Here is a 20,859-nt window from a genome sequence, read left to right on the forward strand (position 1 = left end):
CAATAAGCCTCAGGAGTCTGGAACCTTATAGGTCTGTGAAAGAGACCACAGAGACTTCAAGTCAGTCACATTTACTGATTTCTGAATGTCCAGTGGTGTCCAAAATCATCAATTTAGCCAATTAGAATTGATGCAAATTCATATTAAGCAAATTTGAACTCACAAATGAAATAAACAAATATAAAGTAAATGAACCACCATGAATAGGAGTCAGAAGCAAAAGCTAAAATCAGGATCTTAGAAGTCAAAAGACTTTTGATGTTATAATTATTTAATAATCGTTATTAAAAACTGGCTTGTGTAAATGAACACATTAATAAGAAACACACCCTTCAAACAGTGATAGAGATTTCAAAAATAACCAGAAAAAAATAAACAGAATAAAATGGATCATAATCCAAAATAGAATAGATAAGAAAATTAGACGTTGCTTTATTAAAAACAAAATAATCTCAAAACTAAATTTAGTAGCACTTATGTTTTGTTTATTGCTAAAGAGAAAAAAATAATTTACAAACACATTAAAAATTTAGCAAGATGACTATATATATAATATCAACATAATTATATTTCTATTCACCAGCATATAAGATTTGGTAAAGATCATTTAAAGTATTATTTATAATAGCAAAACATTATAAAGTAATGAGAAATAAATTTAATAAAATATGTGCCAGAAAGAGATAATTATATAATTATATTGAACAATTTTCAAGCAGCCCTAAACAAGTGAGAAAATGTTCAATGTTCTTAAAACAATTCAATATAATCACTATATCCACTCTCTCCAAATTTATCAAGAGTTTTGTATGTTTAATCAATATCCCAAGTAATGATTTTATAAATGAAATGACAAACCAATTCCTAAATGTGTATGGTAGAGCAAGCCCAAGCATAAGTTGGATCAGCTTGCCTAGGATATATTAAGGTATCTGGTTTTACACTGATTAAGTGACTTGATATAGGCACAGAGATTGATATGTTGATAAATGGAATAAAAAGAGAGACTGGACTCAGACCCATAAATAATATGAACACATCAAATGATGGGCATGGCTGTGAAGATCTTTAAGGAAAACATGTTCTTCAATGAAAGGTCTAGTTATTTACAGAAAAAAATTTATTGAATCATAATCTTACACTACATACATAATTAATTCCAGTGGATGAAAGACGTAAATTTGGAAGACCAACTTCAATACTTTTTCAAGTGTTGGAAAGAGTAGGAAACCATTTATTCAGAGTAGAGAAATGTATCTTAAATCAGATGTAGACTCTGAACACAAAAGGAAAGATTTGGATTTCAGATATCGATTAGACAAGGCATCATAAGAAAATTAAAAATTTGAGCCTCGAATTGGTAGGAGGAATATAAAGTATTTGTCTAAAATTTAAATAACACTTTTAAATCAATTAGGAATATACAAGTAATCCTATTTAAAAAAGATAGAGAAAGTGTGAACAGATATTTCACAGAAGAGAAAATATAAATGGCCCATGAACATACAAAAGCAGGTTCACCCTGGTTCATCATCAGAAAAATGAAAATTGAGAACTGAATAGTGCTTAGATTGCCAATGGTTATAAAGTCTGGCAGGACAAAGTACTGAAAACGATGCTTGTCAAACAAATTTCCTGTGTGATTAGAAACAATCAGTTTGGAAAATGTTTGGCATTTTCTTGCAACACTGAATAATCACATATGTATTGATCTAACATTTGCACTCCTAATTATATATGTTACAGTAACTTTTATACATGAATACAAGAGCAAAAATGTCCACATTTACGTATACATGTGCATGTGTGTACATTTATGTGCTGTTTGTAAAATAACAAAAAATTAAAAACAGTAGATAACCATGTTCAAAAGACTGGGCAAAGTGTGATGCCTTTGTTCAATAGAATATCATACAGAAATAAAAATAAAACTATCATCTCTAAGCAGTGGCATGTACAAATCTTAAAATAGAGGTCAAGCAATATAAAACAAACAATCCACGACAATATAGTCTTCTTCTAACGTGCATTTTCAAAAGATAATTCAAAAAAGTATTCTAGGAAAATGGAAGCTGGGGAATGGGACAGACATAGGGCACATGTTTAAAACTATCTTGATGCTCTTCTAGATCTTAAGTTTCATGGTGGATTTATGAGTTCATTTTATTTTTGCACTTCCTTCTGTAGATATGCACTACATGTATCATTCAGTATACATATTTAATGATATACATTTAAAACCCATCAAATGAGATTTCTATGGAGTGGTAGATTCCAGCTCCTTATACACTTGGTTCTGACTTAGCCGCTCACTGGCCAACGGTGTGATGTGTGAAAGACCGCAAGCTCTGTCTTACCTCAGTTTTATTATTTGTAAAAGGAAGATAATTACATAGTGACCAGGAGAGCAAAATGTCTGTATACTTTAGCCAGTGCCAGGCACTCAGACAAAGTGTTCTTGTGGGAGGTCATTACGATTTTTGTTATTGTGGTAAAAATGTCCTTTCACCACCTATTTTGCATTTGTTGGGGCATTGCCCTTTCATGGGCTACTTGAAGAATAGTTGGCTACAAGGGATAGCTAAAATGCTAAAGAATATTCTGTGAGGGGATTTCCAGCTCTCTGAAATCCCCTTCTACATAGTGAGAGCTCTCCCCTCCTGGATGTCCCCTCTGGGGTCCCACTTTCACACACTCTCTCTCATGGAAGCCCTCTCTCTTCTCATGTTTCTCCTTCTCTATCTAAATAAATCACCTTTCTACAAACAAACAAACAATATTCTGTGAGAGTAGAATTTTTTCCTTTTTTTAAAAAAAATTATGTACAAACTAAAGTTGTACTTATTCATGATGTTGCACAGGACTTTTTGTTTGTTTATTTATTGAGATAGTCTTGCTCAGTTGTCCAGGCTGAAGTGCAGTGACACAATTTCTGTTGACTGCAACCTCCGCCTCCACCTCCCCGGTTCCGGTGATTCTCATGCTTCAGCCTCCTGAGTAGCTGGGATTACAGGTGGGAGTCACCACAACTGGCTAATTTTGTATTCTTAGTAGCGATAGGGTTTCCTCATGTTGGCCAGGCTGGTCTCCAACTCCTGGCCTTAAGTGCTCCACCTGCCTCAGCCTCCAAAAGGCTGGGATTACAGGCATAATGTTTTGATATATGTTTGCATTGAAAAATGGCTGAATCAAGCTAATTAACATATGTGTAACCTCACATATTTATCATTCTTTTGTATTAAGAACATTTAAAGTCTACTTTTTCTACCAATTTTCAAGTATTCAATCTTTTGTTATTAACTATAATCACCATGATATGTGATATAATTTGGATGTTTTCTTGCCCAAACCTCATGCTGAATTGTAATTGCCAGTGTTGGAGATGGGTCCTGGTGGGAGATAATTCATTTGTGGTAGTGAATTTCTCATGAATGATGTCACAACATCCCTCTTGATACTATACTCATGGTAGTGAGTGAGTTCTTATGAGATCCGGATGTTTAAAAGTGTGTGACATCTCCCCTGACTCACTCTCTTGCTCCTGCTTTCACCATGTGAAGTGTCTTTTCCCTTTCCACTTTCCACCGTAATGGTAAGCTTCCTGAGGTTTCCCCAGAACCTGAGCAGATGCTGCCATACCTCCTGTATGGCTTGCAAAGCTATGAGCTAATTAACACTTCTTTAAAAATTATCAAGTCTCAGATATTTCTTTTTGGCAATGCAAGAAACACCTAATACAGAAAATTGGTACTGAGGAATGGGTCATTGCTATAAAGACACCTGAAAATGTGGAAGCAGCTTTGGAACTGGGGAATGGGCAGAAGTTGGAAGAGTTTGGCAAGCTCAGAGGAAGACAGGAAGAAGAGGAAAAGTTTGGAACTTGCTAGAGATTTCTTCAAAGTTTGTGAACAAAATGCTGTTAGTGATATGGAAAATGAAGTCCAGATTGAGGAGCTCTTGGAAGAGAATGAGGAACTTACTGGGAACTGGAGGAGGCCTGGAATTTATTGCTAGGTCACCTCAAAATTACAAGGTTTTCCAAAGCTTATATACCTTCTAAGCTATATGTCCATGTGTAAGTGTGCATTCATCTAAAGACAAAAGTGGTTAACTTCTTCTAATCTATAACTAAGATCTGAGCCCTAAAGCCATTTTTTGGAGCTTCAGTAAATTTACTGAATCTAAATGGGTCCAGGTACTGGGGTGATTACCCTTATCTTGCCTCCTGCTAAATCATGGACGTTTAGGGAGTTCCTTTAGAGCCCCAGTAAACTTGTTTGTGGAGGCCTGGGGAGTTTCTTTAGATTCACAGTAAAACTTGTTTAATTATAAAAGAGTCCTGTTAAGAATTCCTTCATTATCTTGTTGTGCTTCCAGTGCCAGGAAAGGCCTAGGCAAACTCTTCATGGACTTTTTGTTGCATTTTAGCCTTTGTATAAGGGTGCTGGCTCGATCAGCTTTTAATGTTTAAACTAGCTACTCAGTCAGTGCTGAGACAGTTGTAATAGAGACCTGGCCTGTCACAAAACTTTGAACTTGAATGTTTTGGGTATCTGGCAGAAGAAATTTCTAAGCAACAAAGAATTCAAGATGTGGCCTGGCTCCTTCTAATACCTATCCTCAGATGTGAGAGCAATGAAATGCCTTAAAATTGGAACTTACATTTAAAAAAAAGCAGCAGAAATGTTTTAAAACTTTGCAGCCTGGCCATGTGGTCAAGAAAGAAAAAGCTTTTTCAGGAGAGGATTTTAAGCAGGCTGTGGAGCTACAGAAATTTGCATAACTGAAAGGAACCCATATGCTAATATCCAAGACAGTGCAGAAAAGGCCTCAAAGACATCTCAGAGAATTTTGTGGCAGCCCCTTCTATCACATGCCCTGTGGCCTAGAGGGAAAGAATGCTTTTGTGGGCCAGGCTAGCATGGCTCCACTGCACCACACAATCTCAGGACACTACTCCCCACATTCAGGGCTTTTCCAGTTCCAGCCTTGCCTCAAAGTGACTCAGGTACAACTTGGGTTTATCTGTGGAGGGGGCAGCTTGCCACAAGCTTTGGTGGCATTTATGTGGTGTTAAACCTGCAAGTAGATAGAGGGCAAGTATAAGGGAGGCTTGACACCCTCGATTTGAGAGGATGTATGAGAAAGCCTTAATGCCTACTACAAGTGTGGTACACTCACAGAAAACCTCTACTAGGACAGTGTGGGTGGGAAAGGTAGGGTGGGAGCCCCATGCAGAGTTCCCATTGAGGCACTACGTGGAAGAACTGTGGGAAGAGGGCCACTGTCCTGTAGACCCTGTGATGATAGATCCACCAGCAATTTGCACCCTGAACCTGGAAAAGCTGCAGGCACTCAACAACTTGTGAAAGGGGCTCTGGGGCTGTACTGTGCAGAGCAACGGAGCTGGAGATGCCCAAGGCCTTGGGAGCCTGCCCCTTGTACTATTGGGCCCTACATGTGGAACACGGAGTAAAAAGTGGTTATTTTGGAGATCTGGCATTTAATGACTACCCTGCTGGGTCTCAGAGGTGCGTGAAACATGTTGCCCCTTTCTTTTGGCCAGTTTCTCCCATTGGAAACAGAAATATTACCAAATGCTTATGCCCTCTTGTATTTGGAAGTAAATCACTTGTTTTTGATTTTACAGGCTCATAGGTAGAAAGGACTTCCCTTGTTTCAGATGAGAGTTTGGATTTTTGATTTAATTCTGGAATGAATTAAGACTTTGGAGGGTTAATGGAAAGGCACCCTTGCGTTTTTGAAACGTGAGAAGGACATGAGCTTTGGGACTGGCCAGGAGAGGAATGACATAGTTTGGATGTGTGTTCCTGCACAAATCTCATATTAAAATATAATCCCCGGTGTTAGAGGTGGGGCCTGATGATAAGTGATTGGATCATGGGGGCAGATTTCTCATGAATGACTTAGCACCATCCCCCTGGGTACTGTCCTCAGATAGTGAGATCTCATGATATCTAGTCATTTAAAAGTGAGTTGCACCTCCCCTTTCTCTCTCTTGCTCTTGGTTTCACCATGTGATGTGCCTGCTCCCCCTTCACCTTCTGCCATGATTGTAAGCTGCTTGAGGCCTCCCCAGAAGCTGAGAAGATCCCAACATTATTCTTCCTGTTAAGGAACCATGAGCCAATTAAAATTATTTTCTTCATAGATTACCCAGCCTCAGATATTTCTTTAGAGCAATGCAAGAATGGACTAATATAATGTACAATAGACTTCTTGAACTTCTCCAAACTGAAATTTTGTGTCCTTTGGGCAGCATCTCCTAATTGCCTGGATCTGCTCCTGGTAACAACCCCATCCTCTGCTTCTATAATTTCAATTATTTTGGTTTCTACATATAAGTAAGGTCATGTGATATCTTTCCTGTTTTTTAAAATGAGTAAGTTGTGAGATTCTCCAAAGTTAACAAATACCTGAACTTTTAATCCCCTGTACTGCCACAATCCATAAACTGTATATGTGTATGTGTGTAGATTCACAGTATATGTATATGTATACTATATCTATATTATATGTATTAAATAGTGATATTTTATAGAACATCTCAGAGAATTTTGTGGCAGCCCCTTCTATCACATGCCCTGTGGCCTAGAGGGAAAGAATGGCCTAGAGGGAAGCTGTCTTGATTACCTCAATAATGGCATTCCCTAGGAGAGTGCCCTATTTTTTTTTTTTTTTAATTTGCTAAACATTTGCCAAATACCTACTATATGCCTGGTGAGATGTTTGGACTTTTAGAAGTATTCAGACATGCCGTTGAATAAACAAATGAATAGACCCTCAGTATACCATGTAGCCAATAATTTTCATTGAAATTTCATAACTTAGTTCAACTAAAGAGGCTTTGCAAATTTTATATATGAATATAGAAAAATTATAAAGGTATGAAATTTGATCTGAAATATATTTTACAGTGTGCAGCTTTTATAGTAAAGTTTTCTACACTACACTTGATCTTAGCCAAAAGTCTGAGAAGCAATTATTTAGTAAAGTTTTCTACATGACAAAGTCTAACCATTTACATTTTAGAAAATGTAGCCAATAAATTAAAACTGCTAGGAGAAAAAAATCACTCACATTTCAACACCTAGAAACAATCTTTTTTAATATTTAAAATATTTTTCTAGTCTTCTTACATGCATATTGTGATTTTATGGTTATCAATATAATATATAAGCAATTCTTCACCCTTCAGTTTCAATATCTCCATCTGGCATTTTTCTTGGAAGCTATGTCTTCTGTAAAATGAAAAAGAACTGTGCCAGGCATAGTGAAGTATTACTTAAGTTTTTAAAAATTGGCATAAGAGTACTTTTTAATATACCTTGTATGTTTTGAATATTTATAACAAAATGGATTTCCGTCTCTTAATTCTGGTTTGATTTCATGCCTATTTTATATCCGGGGAATTGACCGGTTAGCTCAGAAGGTCCCTGCTAGTCTGCTGGCCTTAGAACCTTCAGAGTTGTTGATCTTTGCCTCAGTATACTGATAAAAAAGAAATCGTACTCAACAAACAATGGTTGTGTGATCTTAGACACATTTGGCAAATTCAAGCTTGCACTTGAATTTATTTTTCAGAGTTTCTGACCTTGGGTTTCAGGGCTTGTCAGTCTTTTATGAAGACTCTATCAGGCCAAATATAAACATATTATAAACATATTCAGGAAAGAGGAGCCGGGAGACGGAGTGTTGAACAGCATTGTGTTGTTTTCTGAGGCAGGAATAAGAGCACAATGAAAGCAAGGAAGATACAGCAGTGAGGCCTGATTTGAAAAGGTAACAGTTATTAAATGAAGAGGAAAAATGCAGTGTAACAGCCATGTGAAGCAGGGTAAGGTTTCTTTTGATGGTAGCTTTTTACATTTGCCAATAAAAATCAGTTGCTTTGAGGTCTATTCCCTTCCCCCAAATATTCATGGTCTCTGTTGCTATATTCAAAATGCTGAATATACAAAGAAAGGAAAAAAAGCCACAATTCACATAATATACCAAACTAATTTCATTTTGAGGGTGAACTGAATTGGAAAAATCTCATTTTCTTAAGAAAACTGTATATCTCATAAAGTCTTTATGTGCTTTGGAGGAATATGCCTTTGCCCTAAGGAGATGCTTGTGCCTTGTCAGGGGAGGTAGTGAGAGAGAAAGGAAGAAGAATATAAAAGAAAACAGCTTTTTTTTTCCCTACCAACAAAGTGCAAAGGGATAGACATTTTAATTCCTTCATTTCCCCATTATTTCTTGGTTGACCAATCAGTTTCCACAAGCAGACTCACTTTTCTGCTTTTCTCTTGCCTCTGCCTATGCAAATTGCAACCTGCTTTTAATTATATAAGGTGCACTCTCACAACCTGATGATAATGGAGTGAAAATGGAGTGAAGTGCATTAAGCAGCTTCAGTGGGATTTTATATGCACTGTAATGACCTTTCAATATGAATTCACAGTGAGGAAAGGATTTATATTTTTCATATTGTATAGGAAGTTGTTCTTTGTTATAAGATGTCACTTGCAATCCATAGTGACATTTGACTAAAGGTGTAAAAATGTCGTATTTTACCATTGACAGATCCCGTCTGTCTCTGTTGTCATGGGATAAGGGGCTTTTTCATGCATATATATGACAGCTCAAGATGTACTTTCAATTGGATTTTCTTTCCTTGAGTTATTAAATATTCAGGATGTTCATTATGAACCAGAGCCTGACTAATATAAGATTAGTGGGAAACCTTTGTGGGAGCTTTTATTACCATTATTAATATTAATCTTGTGTGCCACACTCATTTTTCTACTTTGCAAACGTAAATGTCAATAGAATAAGTAAACCACGCCTGCCCCCCACCTCCATAGGTAAGGACAAAAAAAAAAAAAAAAAAAAAAAAGAAAAGAAACTTTGGAGTGAAAACAAGAACATTTTTTATCTTAGTTTTTCAAACAGTAAAAGAGGGCCAGTTGGAGCCCCTCTTTCCAATTTCTGCTCCTAAAGAGAACAAATTTGGTAGGTGGGAAAATTAAAGTTCAAGAAGTGAAAAAAGTTTCCAATGTGAGATAGGTTGACAGTAGAAGAGATGACACTGTAACACAAGGAAAGCTTCTGGATTCCCCAGACAAGGCACCTTCCACTACTTCATGCTGCTTTGAGAAAGTTGAAGAAAAGTCATTGCTGTTTCTGCTGTTCAATTAAAATTGAGTTCAGGAAAGTCAGTAACCATATTCAAACTTAATTTTGTTCAGAATCCAAACCTTGAGTATGTCATATAATTGAAAATAGATACAATCAAAATAATATCTACTGTTGTATCAGCTTATCAATGTGCTCACATATATTTTTCCAATAGCACCTGCTAAGCGCATGATAAATACATGACTGAAAGTCCTGATCTAGTTTTGTGAGTTACATGCCAATAGCATAGTAGAACAGTTTGTAATGGCAATGATTCCTCAGCATGCCCTAGAAAGGCTTCTTTATTTAGCTCCCCCTCATGTTCTGGTCTCTTCTCAATACTCTCTTTTTCCACGTGATCGTGCACACACACTGCATTACCTTCTGTTCTACATTAAAGTGTGTTTGTTCATGGTTGGCCTGTGTGTATACTTCCTTGTTTTTTCCAAACATTTTTGTTATGCCTCTTAATGAAGAATTTGCCCCCTTTTCCCCATTCATATGTTAGTTCCCAGTTCACATCTCAGTTCTTGCAAGAAAGCACCTCTGACACAGCTCAAGTATATTTTGTGATCCATCTGAGAGCTATTGGCACCTTATTTTGTAATTGTCATCTATTGTTTCTGTAACATACTTGAGAACAAAACTTTATTATTTTATTAAAACACTTAGCAAAGTCCCCTGTGCCTATGGGTATTCAATGAAGAGTTTTAGAATAAACAAAAACCAATTTATTTGCTGAAATATAACTAGTGACAAAGATGATAAGGTCAGTCAAAAATTTTGACTCTACATCTCCCCATTTTGTGCAATGTGGTGTGTTGGGAAGCCTAGTATCTTTGGAACATTATAGAGACATTGACAATCATTTTCTCTGTAACATACCCAACAGAGTCTGTTTCATAATCAGCAAGAATCTGAGAACACCCTGATTAAATTAATGGAATAAATGAAATGGATAATGCATGTGGTTTTCTGCACAGAAAATGCTCCACATATATTAGCTATTACAATACTTTATTTTCCCCGCCCCTTCAATGTTGAACCCCTCCAGTTTTACACACAGAGTCCCCTTTGTCTCTCTGTGTGCACTAACCTTGGTCAGTTCATCCATCTTGTACCTACAATGGCCATCCTTCTAATCATGGCTCCTAGATCCTTCTCTGGATTTCATTCCTCTCTCAACTCCCTTCCCTTCAGATAACTTTAAAACTTTCAGATTGGTATTATCAAGAGGCTAAAAGTCTTTATCATACTCAGTATACATATTCATATATGTTCCCATGAAAACTTCTAATGTATTTATTAACAGGGTGCTGTCTCAGACTCTGATGGAAGTGTGCTGTGATAAATGGGATGTGGACTGTATGCTGAATTATCTGTTAAGAATTTTGAAAAGGCATCATGAACTTAATACCTCTTTATTAGGTTGTTATGGTGATCAAATTGAGTTAATACATGTAAAGTAATTAGAACTATGACTTGTACATTATAATGAATGATTTCAGTTTTCATTATCATATCCAAAGCTGAAGTAATTACATGTTTTCCCAAAGTGACTATATTTCATGTGTTTTCCATCTTAGATTTTGGAACTTCTAGCTTCTTCATTCTTAGTTTATACATTAGTAATTCAACATTAATGTTTCTCACTCTAAATCCTAACCCCATCCAACCAATCATAAAGCCAGGCGAGCTCTACCACCATAATATTTTTTTCAGTGTTGTTATATGTTTAATTTGTGCAGCAATCTTTTTTCTATCAATATTCCCATTCCTAAGTTCAGGCCATATTACAGCATAGTTTTTAAACAATTTTTAAACTAAAACTAATTCACACATGCTAAAAAAGTCACAGAACAGAAAAGTGAGAAAAAGTGTTTCTTCTACCCTATGTCTCAGTCTCCCTTTCCAGAGGCAGCTACCAGAATACTAGAATTGTTTGAGTATTTTACTACAGGGTATTTTTCTCTCTCTCTCTCTCTCTCTCTCTCTCACACACACACACACACACACACACACACACACACACTATATACAACTTCTGTGTTTCACATGGGGCCTCGTTTAGTTTTGTCTTAAAATACTGATTTTTTCCTATCAGTACATGTAAGTTTCTCACTTTTCTTATATGTCTGGAGCCTCCCTTGTTGAACCCTACATTTCCTTTGCTTTGTACTTTATTAACACTTTATTTTACTTTAGATTCAGGGGCCCATGTACGAATTTGTTACGTGGGTATATTGTGTAATGTCGAAGCATGGGCTTCTAATGATTCAATTACCCAAGCAGTGAACATGGTACCTGATAGATTGTTTTACAACCCTTGACACCACTTCTGTTTTATGGCCTTCTAGTAGACCCCGTGTCTAGTAGTGGAATGGACAATTCCGCTGTCATCTGTATGTCCATGAGTACCTGATATTTTTCTCCCACTTATAAGTGATGATATGTATTATCTGGCTTTCTGTCCTGAATTAATTCACTGAGGATAATGGTCTCCAACTGGATCCATGTGCTGCAAAGGACGTGATTTCATTCTGTTTAGTATTTCATGGGGTATACGTACCATATTTTCTTCATCCAATCTACCATTGATAGACATCTTGGTTTATTCCATGTCTTGCTGTTGTGAAGTGCTGTGATGAACATGCTAGTACATGTGTCTTTTTAGTAAAGTTACTTGTTTTCTATTGTTATATTCCCAGAAATGGAATTTCTGGGTTGAATGGTAGTTTGGTCTTAAGTTCTCTGAGAAATCTCCAAACTGCTTTACACAGTGGCTGAACTAATTTATGTTCCCACCAGTAGTGTATAAGTTTTCATGTGGACTTTTGAATGAGCTTGCCCATACTCCTCATCTTCCTACAATAAATCCAGTTAGTGGAGTACACAAATCCCACGCAATTCCCCAAATGATTCTGGAATAGTTGTCATCTTTATAAGATTAGTTCTTTCTAGCTAAGAAAGTAAATTATTTTCATAGCCAAGACTTGTTTAAACTCCTTGATGGTGTTCCTGCTTTACTGTTATTGAAAATGAAATATTTTACTATAATTTATAATTGTTCTCCTTTGTACATAAGGATGTTAGCAGATAATATGTTTTGTAACTAGATGAATTACAAATTATCTTAGAGATTTTAATATTCCTTTGACCACTTCTATGCTTAATTTCTTTACCATTTTTTGTCGGTTTCAATCCTAAAATCCTGCAGTAAAAGGCATAGGAGAAATCCACTATAGGTAAACTGCTACACAGGTAAGGTAAGGTACCACTTTTTTCAGTAAAAACTGTCCTTAAAGCAACATTGCAAGTTGGTAGAACAAGTATAATAATAATGCCTCTGCAACTATAGACTTATTTTCATTTCCTACACCTAAACCCATTACAAAATAACATGAATTTATTATATACAAAAAATACTGAACCAATACTTCTAGACAATTCCACTCCCTCCCTTTATGATCTAATTTTTTGCTCTTGTCATCTATCCTTCCAAACCCCTTCTTGGATTTCCCTCTGAAATGCAATTACCTCAGTCATATCTTGCTCTGCTAATCAATTTGTAGGTTTATTTTCTTGTTATAAAATCGCTACTATAAGGTGAGACAGTGAGACCACTATTGCCATTGCAATTACAAGAAAAGCATGTATAATTTCACCTGTATTTAAATATGAATTGTTTTTAGTATAATTCTTCAGCATGGCTCTTTTCACTCCTGAATATGAAAAAAATGCAAATATCCTCCAATTCTCCTGGCTTCTTCTCCCTATTTAGTTTATCTTACTATATTTTAAATATATACATTTCCCTGACTTACTGAGGCCTCTCAGTTATGTATTTTAATGAACATTGCTAACAACTGCTCCAACCCACTGTTCACTTCCATTCATCACTGCTGTCTAATGAATACATTCAGATGATAGAGTTACAATTTTTTAAAATATATTATTTTAACTTTTTAAATATAAGGAAATATTTTCTCTTTCATTTACTTTTTTAAACATAAAATTACATGCATGCTGCATATTATTGTACTCATTTTGTTAGGATTTGTCTAATACTGACTTTCTCAATATTTTTCCTTCTGTGATACTGTCAACTTCACCAGTATATATCTAACATTTTTTGAAATTCAGCATTTTTCTTTCTTGTATCTAGTGCTTTTGTTCTACTTCTTGATGCACATTTTCTTTTATTTAAGGAAAATGTCATTATTATATATTTATATATCTTTTGTTATTGGTCTATATTATTTTACTCTGGAAAAATTCATGTAGACATTATACATTCTCTCATCTCTTTCCTTGCCACCACATAAGCTGAATCAAAATGATCTTTCTAAAATATAAACAAATAAATCATAGAGAATAGGAACAATTTGAATTAAGTAAAATAGATGTATTGGAAACTAAGGAAAAAGAGGTGATTAAAAAAAAAGAGACTCTAGAAGTCTAGCCCATGAAATCTAAATGGAGACATTCTGCATTTATGTGGTCATAGAAACCACTGGGAGGAGTTAACTGGGAAGCATTGTCAAAGTAAAACCACAGGAAGAACAAGCTGGTGTTTGTATAGAGGAGGGGCAGAGAACCAGGACCCACGGAGAAAGAAGACATCAGATTACTCAAAGGTGGAAAGAAACTAACACTATTTTAGGAGACTTAATAATGAAAGCCTTCATTTATAGATTTTTGTCAAAAATTGAGAACAAGTGTTCCCATTGTACAGCAAAAATCTAATCTAACTTGAATAAACGTCCTTTTTTTATTTAACAAATTTATCTAATACAAAGGCTCTATTTTCTATGAAAAAAACAACAAAAAGAAAATCACCTTTTCACTCTGTTTTGCCTAAAATATTCTTCTGATGTTGGTAACTGGAAGAAAATTATTCACGTTACTAACTCTGCATTTTTCCCAACCTCAAATATTTGAGATGAAAGGAGAAAATATGGTTAAGTTAAACAAAAACCTTATTTTTTATGAGCATTCTAGACAGTGACTCCAAATTACTGAACTTGATTTTCTAGAACATTCATTTTTTTCTATTTCTTAGAGATGAACTATGTTTTTATTTTATTTACATTTATTTATTTATTTTTGAGATGGAGTTTTGCTCTTGTTGCCCAGGCTGGAGTGGTATGATCTTGGCTCTCTGCAACCTCTGCCTCTTGGGTTCACACAATTCTCCTGCCTCAGCCTTCCAAGTACCTGGGATTACAGGTGTGCACCACCATGCCCAATTAATTTTGTATTTTCAGTAGAGACAGGGTTTCTCCATGTTGGTCAGGCTCTTCTAGAACTCCCTACCTTAGGTGATCTGCCCACCTTGGCCTCCCAAAGTGCTGGGATTACAGGCATGAGCCACCACACCCAGCCTTTATTTAATTTAAAAAATGTCTTGCTGAATTCAGTATAACATAGAAATCAAGACTTAGTAATTGAGGATTGAAAACTATGTGTTTGGATCCTGGCTCCCTACTTCTAATTCCATAAACAAGCTTAATTCATTTGAAAAACTTTTGAAACAAAATTTTTAACATAAGTTTTAATAATGTACCATATGTAAGTCATAAGTTTATTGTTTGGATCAACTAAATTTAGCACAAGTTAATAAGTGAATGTAATGAAATAAACAAACCTTGACAGGCTGATGTTTAACAAGGATTTAAATTCAACTGGAAAGGAGCATATTTTACCATCATGGTAGCATGACTCATGCCCTCTAATCCAGGGTAAACAAAGTGTTGTAGGACTTTTCCTCACTGTCCCATAGCCACAAAAATTTAGGGTCACAAGGCCAGAGTCCCTCTGCTAGAGCGCTTCCTGTGGGGCAGTCCACACAGGAAGAGGAGGGGCAAGGCTACTCCCCTCTGCAAAGGGCAGGAACTTCCTGAGGCTCCACCTCTGTGGGCAGACTAGTTGGAATTTCTCTAAGCACCCTCTCCCCAACTTGAAATCTCAAAAGCAGTACTAGCCAACTGGCTTTCAGGATCAGCTTTCCAATTCATCATAATCCTGGATCTCCTAGAATTCATTATACTCATGGATGCCAACTTATACTTACTAATCTCACACTAAAAATACCCATAAGAGAATAAAATATGAATGTGCATGTCAATTAATTGAACTAGTTTAAGCAATATAACTGTCAAGACAGCCAGATCATTGTGTCAGTCTTATCAGAAGTTTTTCTTTCTTTAAGGCAAACTATTTTGGAAACTAAACAATGTAAAAACACTAGTTAAAAATGAAATTGAAGATGATTACTATGTTTCACATATTTAAAGGCATTTTAATGCCTTTAGTTTTCCAGAAAAACTAGAATATGAAAGGTAAAATTAGCCATTTTATAATGTTTGTAAAGATCTGCAATATGTAATGATTTGGCATTTCCCAAAGCCTTATATTTTCATCTCTAGCAATGACAAAGAGATAAAATTTGATAGCAACTTAATAGCATGGTGTGGTCATATGGTAGTTGAACATACGCATTTTGATGTGAGACACCTCTCTGACCTATATTGTAGATCAGTATTCTAGACATAGAATTTGTTAACTGGAAGATTTTGGGTAAGTTTCTGAATCTCTCAGCGTTTCCTTATTTACAAAATGAAAAAAAAATACAAACTTGCATTTTAGTTTATGTCAGGTTTAAATGATACATAGCTTCCAATTTTCCACCACAGAATTTGATATCTAGTAATTGTTCAACATAGTTTACTGAGCTCCTATTTACCTATGATGTCAGAACAACTAGGGGACATGCTTTCAAGTAGGACGTATGACCTGAGAAGTGGCTAGTTCATGGTTGATGAATGAAATGTGGAGCCGTACTTGTGGGGCTCAGGCTCGTAGACTCTAAGGTCCAGAAGTTAAAAATGACTTATAGTTCAACCCAAATGAGCCTTGGGTTACAGGATTGTTTTTTGGTTTTATGCTGACTTTGTGTGTATTCAGTGTGTAAACCCAACCTTTCTTACATCCTTTAAAGAGGAGCTGTGATGTGACTCAATTCAATTTACTAAGCATCAAGGCCTCCTGTTATCTATCATGACAGTTGCAAAGGTGAGCGAAGCAGGGTTCTGACTTAGGAGATTGTTGATCAGAAATCATAGTAATACACTGTGATATTGAAATGACAAGAGTAGGCACAGAGTTTTTTGCAAACAAAAACAGTGGAAAAATCTTGTGAGGGGAAATAATAAAACTTATTTCTTTAGGAGTTTCATGGATCTGAAAAAAAATAGTCTTTGAGGAAAAATCAGGAGCTGACATTATGTGAGATTTCAGGGACACCCAAAAGCTCACTCTGAGTAGAGTCTTGTTTGGGATTTAGCATGCCGAGTAGGGTAAGCTGTAAAGAGGCCAGACCCTAAAGGACATCAGATGCCAAATGAAAGGGTTTAGTAATTATAATATAGGCAATGTAGGGTCCCTAAAACACATAAGCAGAGTGGCAGACTGATGATATGGTGATAGGAGCAGTGCACAAAGACAAGACAAACACAAAAACAGCTCCAGGCTTATTTGGAAAAACATCACAGAGGAGACTTGTGCTGAAGACTGGGAGGATGTTTTGTAGAAGTGAGAATAACAAATAAGATTGGGAGTTATGGTGTCCTGAACTCACCAGTGGAGCAGAGTCTGCACCCCACGTAGCATGCCAGCTTGGGAAGATTTTCTCAGTGTGTCCATGGAGGAGTTTTTTTCACCTATGTGTAACCTTTATGTTCAATAGAAAGAAACAAAAAACAGGAAATAAAACTTCATAAATGTGTGTTCCAGTACTCAGACCTCTACTAATACCCTTGGGAAAGTCACTATGGCAGACAAAGAGGAATGATCATTATATCCACCTACTGGTACAAAAATTACATCTCATTCCATCTAAAACAGATGAAATAAATTTAAAAATTCTAGTCATTTAAAATGGCAGCAAACAAATGCAAGTGATAATTACCGTTTCCCCACAAAAATGTATGAATCACCTCAAAGTTCTATCTTTCTGGAGTATAAGATATGGGTACTTAAAAGCATTTGGAGATTTATCCACACATAAATATGAACAGCTAAAGAATAATAGCACATTTCAATGGGGTATCATGAAAACAGTGAATTTCCAAAACAAAGGGGAAGGTAAAAGCAAATAATATTCCCCAATACACTATTTCTAACATTCCTACAGTAGCCATAATTTGGATATGTTCAACAGTTTCAAGGAACTTTACATGTATATACTTTGACTGACTTTCCAAACTGAAACCAGACAACCTCCACTGAATCCTAACCAGATCCTATGAGGCTACTGAAAAGTTGTGTGATCCTTCATAACTTCTGTCACTCCTGAAAGCCTCAGGACACTGAATTTCTCATCTGGAAAATAATAAAACTTTTTTACCTATAGAGTTTGGAGGGTTTAATTAAGAATGTACATATACTATATCATATTTAATTCAGGTTCTTGTGTATAGTTGTTAAGCAAAAAACTTATAGGGTATTCTTATTATAATTTATTTCATGTTATTTAATTATCAAATATTGATTTTATCATAGTATGTTTTAAATAAGAAAACTGAAGGTCAGGAAGGCCAAATGTTTTCTTGTCAGTTTTACACCAGTGCTAAAACCAGAAACCATTGCTCTGATTTTATATCTAGAGCTGCCTTTGCTCTTGGAAAGACTGAGAAGGTAGGTCATTTGCCTTCAGTGGAAGCCCTCCTTCACAAAGCCAATGTGCTACAGTGGAGATGTGCAGATATTCATGCACATCCCCCCAAGACTTAGCATCCTGCAGACCCACCCATTGGTCAGTATTTCTTATTTTGCTAACGCCAAAGCATCTTGACATTTCCAATTTTATGTCATCTGACTCTAAAGCTCAAACTTACATTTCAAAATAAATTTTCTTTAATCCCACATAAAGGAGCTACCACATAAATCTAAAAAACAACACAAACACAAGTGCAGGAAAAAGTGCCATGTCATAACTAATAGAAATAATTTTGTTTATCAGCTGAAGGAGATCTTGGGCTGAAACTATGGGATTTTCCAGATACAGAATCATGTCATCTGCAAACAGTGGTCGTTAGACTTCCTCTTTTCCTATTTGGATGTTCTTTATTACTTTCTCTTGCCCGGTTGCTCTCTCTAGGGTTTCCAGTACTATAATGAATAGAAGTAGTGAAAGAGGCTTTCCTTGTCTTGTTCCAGTTTTCAAGGAGAATGCTTTGTTTTTGCCCATTCAGTATGATATTGGATATGAGTTTATCATAAATGGCTCTTATTATTTTGAAGTATGTTCCTACAATACCTAAGTAATTGAGAATTTTTAACATGAAGGGATGTTGAATTTTATTTAAGGACTTTTCTGCATCTATTGAGATAATTACGTTTTTTGTCTTTAGTCTGTTTATGTGATAAATCACATTGTTGGTTTGCATATGTCGAAACAACCTTGCATCCCGGGATGAGGCCTACTTGATTGTGGTGGATTAGCTTATGAGGTGCTGCTGGATTCAGTTGCCAGTATTTTGTTGAAGGACTTTTGTATCAATGTTCATCAAAGATATTGGCTTGAGATTTTACTTTCTTGTTGTGTCTGTCAGGTTTTGGTATCAGGATGATGCTGCCCTTATAGAATAAGGCTGGGGAGAAGTCTCTCATTTTCAATATTTTTTTAGAATAGTCTCAATAGGAATGGTACCAGCTTTTCTTTGTACATCTGGTAGAATTTGTGAATCCATCTGGTCCTGGGCTTTTTTTTGGTTGGTAGGCTATTTATTACTGATTCAATTTGGGAACTTGACGTTGGTTTATTCAGGGAATCAATTTCTTCCCTGAAATTCAGTCTTGAGAGAGTGTATGTGCCCAGGAATTCATACAACATCTCTTCTAGATTTTCTAGTTGTGTGCATACAGGTGTTTGTAGTAGTTTCTGATGGTTATTTTTATTTCTGTTAGGTCAGTGATAATCTCATTGTCATTTCTAATTGTGTTTACTTTGATCTTTTGAATGTTTTGGTATGTCCCTATGTGCTTCAGTTAAGCTCTGATCTTGGTTGTTTCCTGTCTTATGCTAGCTTTGGGTTTTATTTGATCCTGCTTCTCTAATTTTTTTCAGTTGTGATGCTAGGTTGTTAAATCGAGGTAGGTTTCAGGATACAAAATCAGTGTACAGAAATCACTAGCGTTCCTATAAACCAGCAACCACCAAGTCAAGAGCTAACACAGAAAGGCAATCCCATTCACAATTGCCAGAAGGTATACAACTAAACAGGGAGGTTAAAGATCTCTACAATGGAAATTAAGAAACACTGCTGAAAGAAATTAGAGAAGTCAAACAAATAGAAAAACATTCTATGCTCATAAATAGAAAAAATCAAGATTATTATAATGTCCACATTGCCCAAAGCAATTTACAGATTAAATGCTTTTTAAAATCAAACTACCAATCAAATTCTTCACAAAACTAAAAAAGAAAAAAAAAACTATTTTAAAATGAATATAGAACCAAAAAAAAGCTCAAATAATCAAGGCAATCCTAAGCAAAAAGAACAAACCTGGAGGCAGCACATTACCAGAGTTCAAACTATACTACAGGACTACAGTAACCAAAACAGCATGGTACTGGTACAGGAAAAGACACATAGACCATTGGAATAGAATAGAGAGCTTAGAAACAAGGCTACACTTCTATGACCACATGACAAAATAAGGGATGGGGAAAATACTTCTTATTCAATAAAGGGTGCTAGGATAAATGGCTAGTCATATGCAGAAGATTGAAGATTCCTGGGCCCTTCTTTTGCCGTATATAAAAATCAATTCCAAATGGGTTAAATATTTAAAGTGCAAAAGTATAAAATCCCTGGAAGAAAACCTAGGCAATACCATTTTAGATATAACATTGAGCAAAGATTTCAGGACAAAGACATCAAAGCAATGGTAGCAAAAGCAAAAATTGACAAGTGGGATCTAATTAAACATAAGAGCTTGCACAGCAAACTAAACTATCAACAGAAAAGACAGATACCTATAGAATGAAAGAAAAAACTTGCAGACTATGCATCTTACAAAGTTCTAGTATCCAGCATCTGTAAGAAACTTAAATTTACAAGATAAAATTAATCACATTAAAAAAGTGGGCAATGGACATGAACAGACTGTTCTCAAAAGAAAACATACATACAACCAACAAGGATATGAAACAAAGCTCAATATCACTGAGCATTAGAGAAATGATTATTAAAACTACAATGAGATATCATCTCACTCTAGTCAAAATGGACATTATTAAAAAGTCATAAACTGACAGATACTTTAAGGTTGTGGAGAAAAGGGAACACTATACACTGTTGGTGGGAGTGAAAATTAGTTCAACCATTGTGGAAAGCAGTGTGGCAATCCCACAAAGAGCTAAAAGCAGAACTACCATTTGACCCAGCAGTCCTATTACTGATATATACCCAGAGGAATATGTATCACTTTACTATAGAAGGCATGCATACTAATGTTCATTGCATTCATTGCAGTACTATTCACAACAGCAAGAACATGGAATCAACCTAAATGACCATCAGTGGTAGACTGGATAAAAATACACACACACACACACACACACACACACACACACACACACACACCATAGAATACTATGCAGTCATA

The 20,859-nt window shown here is 35.7% G+C and overlaps 1 long non-coding RNA gene across 5 annotated transcripts in view; it reads left to right on the forward strand.

The window, feature by feature from the left end:
- The window catches only part of LOC144576682 (uncharacterized), a 332,988-nt gene that overhangs the window by 209,954 nt on the left and 102,175 nt on the right, over positions 1 to 20,859 (forward strand). The window lies entirely within an intron of this gene.

The sequence above is a fragment of the Callithrix jacchus genome, chromosome 6 (assembly GCF_049354715.1).
Source record: "Callithrix jacchus isolate 240 chromosome 6, calJac240_pri, whole genome shotgun sequence".
In the NCBI taxonomy this organism is placed as follows: domain Eukaryota; kingdom Metazoa; phylum Chordata; class Mammalia; order Primates; family Cebidae; genus Callithrix; species Callithrix jacchus.